We start from the raw sequence: 9,286 nt of genomic DNA on the forward strand, positions 1-9,286 counted from the left end.
TGTTATTCGAACATTTCACATCTGTTTACCACTTTCACCATTTTTATCATGATAGTGTAGTATCTGCAATTAAAATTTAACTTAACTTAAATTTCCTCATAGGCTTGTTGGCCTACTTATAGTTTTCAAATACATGTGAAAAACAGCAAAAATTGTAAAAGGTTATCTCTCTCCCATTTAAAATGATCTCACATACTATGGGAGACGGTACTAACTAATGGCCTCAAGAATGGCCATTCCTTCTTTCCTTACCCAGAAAGATGGGAGATTATATATATGAAATTGTACTTCCCAGCCCCTTGGCAGCTTGTCTAATTTTGACCCAATAAATGTAAGCAAAAGTGGTGTGTATCACATCTGGCCTGAGGCAGATACTTCTTAGATATACTTCTAAGTAATTCTTCTGTTTCTTTCTACAGCAAAGGAGTAATCATGAAATCTAAGCATCTTGGATGATTGAATCTCCACATTAGGGACAGTGCCTTGGAAAGTTACCCAGGCCCACAGCCAACTTTATATGAGCAAAAACTAAACATATGTTATGTTAAGCTGTTAGGTTTATTTGTTACAACAGCATAGCATAGCCTCTTCTGACTAAATGCATACATTGTACCTACTGTGCTTTGGGAAACGGGCTCTTGGGCACACAGATAGCATGAACAAGTACTGATACTGTATTCCTTCCTATCTGTCTTTAAAACTACTTCAGCAGAAGTGTCTAAGGCAGCCAATGATAGATGTGGATACTTGGGGGCTATGTAAAAGATAAAGTGATTCCCTATGTCATTTCTACAATGGGATGGGATATGCCCTTGGATTTTCCCTGAACATCGTGCACAAAAATGACGTTGTAAGAAGTATTTATAGGTGAACAACATAGTACTACACCTCAAGAACATTATGATCAAAACCATTAGTATACCAAAGTATCACGATAGCAATAATGAGGGTTCTTTTGATAACCAAAGATAAACTTTATCTACAGCAGCCATGGCATTTCAGGTTCACTAATCCTTCTTCTACTCCTGCTAGCCCTGCAACATCTCAAATGTCCCAGGATGGCCTGCTATTGCTGCCGTGGCTGCCATCACTACTGCTGGGTTTTGCAGGCAAGACTGCTGATGCATTTTTGGGTCAGTCAGTTCAGATGCCTTGTATCACAGACTCTGAAAGGGTTCTAAAAGTCTGGATTGACTATTTCCCACATTCGCTGATTCAGGAAGATGAGGAAAAATAGATAATTAGTTCACTTCTGATGTGTTTGTGTGCGGCATCCCATCAATCAGTACCATCCAGGATCCAATCTAGTCACTTGCCTGAAAGAGATTTGGCTGATGCCATTGTGATGTCGTCATTTAGGTAGCTAGCAGCTCAATAAATGTGCCTTATATTTTTCCATTTTGATCATCCATTCATTAAATTTGAGCTAGATGTATACTTTATAGAATTTCAAATTTTTTGTTTCTGACTTACACTAGGTTTATTCTAATTTTCTTTTTGGTCCTTGACTACAAAAAAAAAAAAGCAGAAAAAGCATTTTGAGCATTTTATGCCAAGTGTTGGCTTTAATTGATTTCAATCAGAGAGCAGCGATGGTTCTCATGCTCTCTTTATTGAAAAATAAAATTGTTATATGTGTCATTAACACTGAAAATCCTTTAATTTATCAGTCCTGAGAGGTTTCTCTATATTCCTCCTTATAAGGTTATAGAGAATTCCTAAAAAAGACAGAATTCCTATCACTGGCTTAAAAAATGCAACAGAAACCTCCATCACATACTGTTTTTCATGTCTGTTGTAACATATATTTCTGTGTTATTGGTGCCACCAATGCTGAATTGTTTATACTATACTAGAGACCCGATGCACAAAATTCATGCAAGGGGCTCGGCCACTGCCACCGCCTGCGGCCGCCTTCTTTGCCTCAGCCCCCTACCCGCCGCAGTGGCCGCCTCGGCCCTAGCAGCCCTGGCTTTGTCCAGAAGGTCGTCGGGAAGGACATCCAGTCTAATTAGCATATTATGCTTTTATTATTAGAGATGACTAGTATCCTCAAAACCTAACACCATATATCAATCTAATGGAATGAAAATAATGATTAGTGTTCATTTGTTGTTTTCTCTTTGCTGAGCACTGTGAAAAGCACAATTATACAAAATTCAGTTTAACCTAGACACAACCCTATGCAATAGATATTATTTCTATCGCCACTTATACATAAGAAGAATCTGGAACACAGATATTAAGTAACTTGTCTGAGGCAAAATGCCTGTGAGCAACAGAACTATCAGTTTAAACCCAAACTCTAGGGCCTGTGCTCCAACCCATACACTTGCCCTCTCGGAGAATATTATTTACATAAAACTTCATGAGGACATTTTCAAATTAATACACTAACAGAAACTTATCTTTAATAAATTTTAATACAAACTGTAGATGGCTTTAAAATAAAAACCTTTCAAAGCAGTCATCAGTCTCTGTGATTAATCTCACCAGGTAAGTTCTCCATCCAAGGTTGTGTCAGATGGTTGAGAATACTCTTCATCCATTTCAGGTTATAGACTGTCAGCTGCACAAATTTTAGAATGTGTTTAGTTGACCAGATACTGGCCCTTGAAGGCTAGTAGGTCTGATAAGAGTCTTCTTAGCTTGGTAATCAGGCACAACACTGGAGCTAAATGCAGTAGGCAAAATTATTAAAGAACAAATTTCTAAGAGAACTACGAAAATAATTACTTTAAGAAAAATTGCCAGGTAATCATAGTTACTCTTATTTGTCGAAATATATGTAAATACACACACACACACACACACAATTTCTAGTTATGGTTAGAAGAAAAAAGTTTCCAAGAAAGAGTTTAAGGGTAATAAATCACTTACAAATAGTTACTAAATGTTTATATTATTTTTTCCAAAAGATTCTAAGATTTTCAAACAATGTTAATACTAATGCATGTAAAATAAAGGCAGCATTTTATACTCAGTCCACTTAATAAACAGACTCAGTATGAGACCAATAAGTAAAACAGACACCCATCCATGGGATTCATTAATATCATTCTAGAATTTAAGATTACATATATTTTTTGTCTTCCTGGAAAAAAGTGATCTAATTCTTTCAAGGTCAATTTGTGGATTATTTACTTAAAAAAGAAAAAAAAAAAGGAGAGAAAGAAGGAGGGGGAAAATAAGAGATAATTCAATGTAACTAATTTTTTTTCTTTAAATCCTTGTTGGTTTTCTCTATGATCCCCATTGTTTTTAGATACAACTGCTGAAGCCAGACTAGTTGGCAAGGAGTAATTTATTGTATGATATTATTGAGGGTGTGATATTTGTGAGGCACTCTGTATAGCTTAAGATGTTTAGAAACCCCAAATCAGTTTCCTCTGTTAACTATTTGAATCATTTCTTTAGCTGTTCACTTTGTCTTGACAGAGGGTATATGTCCAAGGTGGAAGCATTAAGTGAAAAAAAAAAGTGTCCCATTATGAAAGAAAAGAAAGGACTTAAATAAAGCCAATGTGATTATCCATCAGTCAGTTGGCAAGAAACTAAGCAAAAGAGCCAAATATTTTGCAATATATTATAGCATCTTCAATTGTCATACAGTTGGCAGAAAGATATAAAATTTTATACATCATAAAGCTGCCATCAACTCAATGAATATACCTGTTTCACATTAAAGTAAATGGAAACAAGTACTAACTTTAAAGTTTTGAAGCATCTGACAAAAAATCAGAATATTCAAAATAAATCATATTTTGGCTATGAAAGTGAATTTCAGAGTTCAAAGGAATCACAATGACCAAGGGAAAAAATCTGGCAGAAGTCCTCCAAAGCCTCTTCTCCCCGCCTGGACTTCTTTTCCTTAATACCCTTCCAAATAACCATTTATGGAAGAGAGGATATCATACATAGAGAAAAAGAATGTGACGTTGAACCCACTGGTGAGATCGCAAAGATGAAACAAGAAAAACCAAACTCGTTATTTCACGTCACCTTTCATTTAGCTTTACTATAATTTCCACACATGATTTGGCAAACCTATTATTGTGCATGAGCCAGATTTTTCATAAGGCAGGACTGCAGGTATAGTGCCTTTTCTTTTGAATCTGTTGTTTCATTGTTGGAATTATTTTTGACAGGCAGTGTGAGTGGTTACTTTGTATTCCCGGGTAGTTGTAGTTCTGGCCTGTTGTGTCCCAGTACATAACACTAGCACCATATGCAGGCCAAGACTGGAACTACATGTTTTCAGTTGTAAACAAAACCACATTACAAATCTGTTCATGCTCACAATTTATTTCTTATTACAAAATAAAGAATGTGCTTTATGCCATAATAATGTGGTACCTTATGTTCTGAGCATAGCCCCTTTTCATGGCTGTTAGAATGGGTCTTGTCAGTTAAGGGAAAAGGGATTTAAATCTTCCTTGTAAAAACTTCAAGATAAGAGTTTGAAGATTTCTGTTCAAGAAAAAAAATTTTTTAACAAAAGGCTTAGAATTTTGAAGAGAAAACCATAAATGTGTCAGAAACAAAGGTAATAAATATGAAAATATGTCTTGTGAGAATGTGTTGATTAAAATTTAGCAAACTCAGTTGAAATTTTGATAGTTTGGAGAACTCTAAAATTAATCATCCCTGATTTTATGACTCTGTGTCATATACCTAAAGCATCTGTAATATTATTATTATTATTATTATTATCAGACAAGGATACCATTTCATATAAATATGTTCTCTTCATATTATCCTATGTTTTTAGGAATAAGAACAGAAACGATCAGCTACTCTAAACCTCAACTTCACTCCACTTGCTTGTCCAAATAAATAAATAAATTAATTAATTAATTAATTACAGAAACAATGTCTTTCCCCAGAGAACAAAACACAAAAGGTATATTTCAAGCTAGAGTTTCACAAGATTAAGAAATTAGCATCTTTATAAGGATAAATTACTTTTTGTGCATAGAGCTATGCCATAAATTAATTGCATAAGAATTTCAACAAATTGCATAATGATCTAAAACAGCTGTTCTCAACCTGTGGGTCGCGACCCCTTTGGCGGTCAAACGACCCTTTCACAGGGGTTGCCTAAGACCATCCTGCATATCAGATATTTACACTACGATTCATAACAGTAGCAACATTACAGTTATGAAGTAGCAACGAAAATAATTTTATGGTTGGGTCACAACATGAGGAACTGTATTTAAAGGGCCAGAAGGTTGAGAACCACTGAAAGGTAGATCAATTACCATTGCATAAAAAGTATAAAAGTGGAATTGCAATAAAAACTGTATAATTTGAATGAAATTTTAATAGCTGAGCATGAAAAGTTAATTGATGTATCATCTATAATAATAAAAGCGCAATATGCTAATTAGACCAGAGGACCTTCTGGATGAAGCCTGGGTCCCGGATGCCAGAGGGAAGCCACTGCTGGCAGCTGGGGGAAGGATGGGCTACTCTTGCACGAATTTCATGCATTGGGCCTCTAGTATACTTGTAGTAAACTTGATAAGCTTTATCTAGGACTAAATACAAGAAACAACAATGTGTATTGCAAATAAAGGTGAAAATCAAGTTAAAGATTTAAGCTTTAAAGTAAAAAGTCTACTTTACCAAGTATTTTCAACAAAGTAAGCTTTATAGCATTAAAAACATAGCATATCATCTATTCCTTATTACCTGATTAAAAATCATGCTAATTTGCTTAAATTTAAGAAATGCTATTTACTATAGTTTTTAACTATAACAATATTAAGAGCTAAACGATATGAAAATCAAATGTAATTTTACCTTCTGAATAAGTAGTCAGGTAAACTAAATGTTTCTTCTAGAATTTTCTGTTATTCTCATTATTTAGTTCACTCTCCTTGCATCAATTTTATTTTTTTCTATAGGTTCAAATAATTCCTCTCTATTGAATAATCCCCAATCTCATAGAAAAATATAGTAATAATATTTCCCATCTTAAAATTAATATCTCTCTATTCCCACTCACTCTCCAGCCAGAGAGCCAATTTATAGTAAATATCTTCAAAATCTGAGTTCCAATTTATAGTAAATATCTTCAAAATATTGTCTATGCTCTGTTTTCATTTGTTTACCTCTGATTTTCTCTTGAATCCACTCTATTAGTCTGAAATAGCTTTGGTTGTGGGTAGTAAAAAAAAAAAAAAAAATGAAAACAACAGTTATTTAAATACTAGAGGCTCCATGCATGAAATTCGTGCAAGAGTAAGGCCTTCACAGCCCCACCAGCTTCATCCGGACGGTCATTCCACTGTTCGGCCATTTGGTCAATTTGCATATTATGCTTTTATTATTATAGATGACAAATTTGATTTCTCCCTCTTATAAACCCTGTCTAGGGGTAGGTCCAGGGCTGCTGCTGCAGAATACTGAACTCACTAATGAATAACTAACATGAGCACCTTCTGTCTTGTGTCCTTCCTCAGTAGGTGGCCTACATCTCACAGTCAAAACTTCAGCTATAATACCCTCTTTGCAGCCAAAACAATAATTATGAATTAATGAAGAAGGACATGCTCTCTTTATTTTATGATACTTCCTTGAAAAACCTAATGTTTCTGACCACTAACGTTTTGAGTGTCAAAGGATTCAGAGCTATAACCACATCTCTTCTCTGTCTTCCCCTGTGATGGATTTGCAAGGTGTCAACTTGGCTAAGCTGAATTACCTTTTCCAGAATTTCCTTTCATATCTATTTCTAGTTAGGTTGAGCCAAAAGGGAAACTCCTGGAGGAGTGGGATGGTGGAAGGAAAACAGAAGTCATTTTGTAACACATACATTTTCTTTTATTTGCATCTGCAACTGCTCCACCTTCCCAGGAACCTCCTTCAGCTTATCTGTTTCCTGGACCAGGTGTGTGTGTTTAACTTCACCACTAAGGACCCTGGCTTCTGCAGGACACCCACAGCATCAAGGTCAGAGACAACAGCTGCTGACATGGGTTTCAGTCTATCTATCCTCATTGGGTTCAGGTTCATATTGGTGGGTTCCAGCTTGTTTTTCCTCTCCAACTTTACAACAACCTTCTTCTCTTCCGACTGTCTGCTCTGTGTACTTTGAAGTCTAGCATCAGCCATGAAGATAAGAGCTTCACAGAGACTTGTTAACCAGCTTCCACAAAAGTATAAGGTTAAATTTCTATTACAAATCCATATTTGTCTCCTAAAAGTTCTACTTCTTTAATTACACCCTCTAATAGTTTCATCCGAGTCCATAGCTTTTCATAACATCTGTGTGCTAAGGATGCCAAATTTCCATCAATAAAGTCAACCCCTCCACTAAACTCAAACATATTTGTATATCCAATTGCCTTCTAGATATTTCCACTTGAATTTTAATAAACATCTTTACTTTAACATGTTCAAAACAGAACTGTTGGTTTCTTACTTTCCTTTGCCCCTCAATCTGTAAGCCTATTTCCCCCACACCAGTAAATGGAAATGTTTAGGTTTCGTCCCACCAATACTTTTCTGCTCCATATCAATGAGAATAAAAGTCAAATTCTTATAGTGAGTCTGGCCATTGTGGCTCAGTGTTTGAGTGTTTGACCTATGAACCAGGAGGTCATGGTTCCATTCCCAGTCAGGACACATGCTTGGGTTGTGAGCTTGATCCCCAGTAGGGGGCATGCAAAAGTCAGTCAATCAATGATTTTTTCTCATCATTGATGTTTCTATTTATCTCTCCCTCTCCCTTCCTCTCTGAAATTCGTAAAAATATATTTTAAAAATTCTTAGCATGATCTGTGAGGTCCTTTTTCACCTGGTTCCTGCCATGTCTTGCACCTTATCTATCATTCTTCTTCTCCCTCATCCCACTGGAATCACAGGATTTCCTTGATAGTTCTCAACCTGGTAAAGTGCGCTCCCACTGCAGAGCCATGGCCCTTGATGTTTCCTCTGCCAAATCCATGCACCAGGCCTCCGACATTTCCTGAAGCATCCTGGATTGCAAGAGGGTGCCGGCCAGGCCGAGGGACTCCACTGGTGCACAAATCTATCCACCAGGCCTCTAGTAATTTATAATGCTAAACACTAATTTCTTATATTTCAACCATCTACAAATATCTACTGTGATGTTTTTATATGAAAGAATTATTTTCAGACCAATATTTAGAATGAAATGCATGTTTTAAATCCTGCTTTAATATTATGTAGCTGGGTGCCCTTAATCAAAATATTAACTTTTTTCTGAGCATTGTTTTCTAACATCTGTAATGGAGATAGTTACAATAAGTAAGCTTAAGTAGGATAGTTATTTTGAAACTGCTATGATTATGTTCAAAGCTTTAATATACAAGCATTTCTATAACTTTTCTATATTAGCATTAACATTTTAAATTTTTAAATAAATAAGTCTATTTCAACATTTTTGGGGGATATAAAAATCTACATGAAGTTCTCTAAATGTGTTAGCTTTATTTTCTCTCTATAATTTGAACAATGAGTTAAAGTATTTTTTATTTTTTAAGAATTCTCTCCTATCGGGTACTTCTGGAAATAACATTACAAAAAGAATAATTGATTTTTTGAGATTTAAATAACTTGGCTCTTGTCTAATGTTCCGCATATGCAGAGGAATTGCTGTAGATATGGAGTGTCTCTTGTGTATGGTTGAAGAGATGTAGGTACTAGCAACCTAATACCTCTCCATTCCCATTAATGAAATGCATGACCTTCTCAGAAAGACAATCTTCCTTCTCAGAATAAAAGAGAACTAATATCTTAAAATCAATACAGGAACAGCCTTTACCACATTTTCAACAAGGTCAGAAGTTACTGGATTATAAAATGCTCTTGAAAACTATGCTGAACAACTTAATCTGCAGAGCAAAATATTTATAACATTTCTCTTTTAGAGTAGTTTCATTTATTTTAGGGATTTGCTTCTTTGCAAAAATAGACTCATTAAGAGATTTTTAAAAAATACTCATCATTTAAAAATTTTCATTACTTACATGTTGGGAGAATGATATTTATTCTGACCAATATATACTCCTTGATTAGGTGACATTACCATTACTGGCCTGGGCATATACTCAGGGCAATGTCCTCTTGCTGAACCCCAATATCATGGTCACAACTTAGATATTTTTACTACAAAATCTCTCCTTTTCCAAAAGCATTCATTCTGCAACCACCCTCAGAGAAAAACCTCCTATACCTCAAATTTAAGTTCTCAATTATTCGATTTCTAAACCTCAGGTACCAGAGAACAAACATTTTTGGTTTTGCACCCATT

Source organism: Myotis daubentonii, chromosome 10 (assembly GCF_963259705.1).
Source record: "Myotis daubentonii chromosome 10, mMyoDau2.1, whole genome shotgun sequence".
Taxonomy (NCBI): domain Eukaryota; kingdom Metazoa; phylum Chordata; class Mammalia; order Chiroptera; family Vespertilionidae; genus Myotis; species Myotis daubentonii.